Below are 1,294 nucleotides of genomic sequence, written 5' to 3'. Positions count from 1 at the left end.
CCCTAAAAATGAAAGATTATAACGTCTTCTCAGTTCTGCATTGTACCTTTTCCATAACTCACCATTTAATCAGACACAAAATTACCTCAACTGATATAAGAATATTGAAATAATTCCATGCATACTATCAGATCATCAAACACTAAGGCTGGTTTTCAATAACAAAACAAGAAAAACAACAAAACAAAAAACGAAAACAAAAACAGAAAACTCAAATACACACAGAAGCTGAACCATTTTTTACTTAATGATAACAAGGTAAGGGAAGACATACAGAAAGAAATTAAAGACTTTTTAGAATTTAACTAAAATGAAGGCACTGCATAACCAAAATTATCAGACACAATAAAAGCAGTGCCGTCCCCTTTTAAAAGCACCTAGTGCACCTTTTGCTAGTGACCCACTGAGCCATCAAGAAGGAACAGAGTGAAAACACTATTTTTGGGTGAAGTGGCAACATGACGTGTTGTTTAACTTCAATTAGTGTTGTAATTTGATTTTAAAAAAGAAAAAAAGAAATAAAGCAGTACTAAAAGAAAAATGCTTAGCTCTGAATGCCTCCATTAAGACAATGGAGAGATCATAACTATCAGCTTAATAGAACATCTGAAATCTCTAGAACAAATAGATGAACTACATCCAAGAGGAGTAGATGGCAGAAATAATCGAACTCAGGGCTCAAAGTGACCAAGTAGAAATAAAGAGAACTATACAACAGGAGCTGGTTCTTTGAGAAAATCAACAAGATAGATGAAACCATAGCCACACTAAACTAAGATCATAGAGACAGCATCCAAATTACCAAAATCAGAAATGAAAAAAGAGATATAATAACAGAAACTGAGGAAATTAAAAAACATACCATATCCACTACAAATGCCTATGCTCAGCAAAATTGGGAAATTTAGATGTAATGAATGATTTTCTAGAGAGATATTCCATGAATCAAAGTTAAATCAGCATCACATAAACTATGTAAACAGTCTCAAAACACCCAAATGAATAGAAGATTTCAATATAAGTCTCTCAACCAAAAAAGAAAAGCCCAAGACAATATGGTTGTACTCCATACTTCTATCAGACCTTCATAGAAGTCTTAATACCAATACTTCCCAAATTATTCCATAAGTTCTCTTAAGCCTCATTTACACTGATACCTAAACACAAAGACCCTACAAAGAAAGAACACTTCAGATCAATTTCCCTCATGAATATTGAAAGAAAATACTAAAAAAAAAAACAGATACAAACTGAATCAAAGAAATTACAACAAAACCATCTTCACCATGATAAA

At 32.3% G+C, this 1,294-nt stretch overlaps 1 non-coding gene across 1 annotated transcript; it reads left to right on the top strand.

Moving 5' to 3' along the window:
* Positions 1-361: 361 nt before the first annotated feature.
* On the top strand, positions 362-497 carry LOC116904686. Its single transcript, XR_004388383.1, has one exon. It is a non-coding gene; the product is annotated as a small nucleolar RNA SNORA21 (small nucleolar RNA).
* The last annotated feature ends 797 nt before the right edge of the window (positions 498-1,294 follow it).

The sequence above is a fragment of the Rattus rattus genome, chromosome 6, assembly GCF_011064425.1.
Source record: "Rattus rattus isolate New Zealand chromosome 6, Rrattus_CSIRO_v1, whole genome shotgun sequence".
Classification (NCBI taxonomy): domain Eukaryota; kingdom Metazoa; phylum Chordata; class Mammalia; order Rodentia; family Muridae; genus Rattus; species Rattus rattus.
This window is presented reverse-complemented; position numbering and strand designations above follow the sequence as displayed.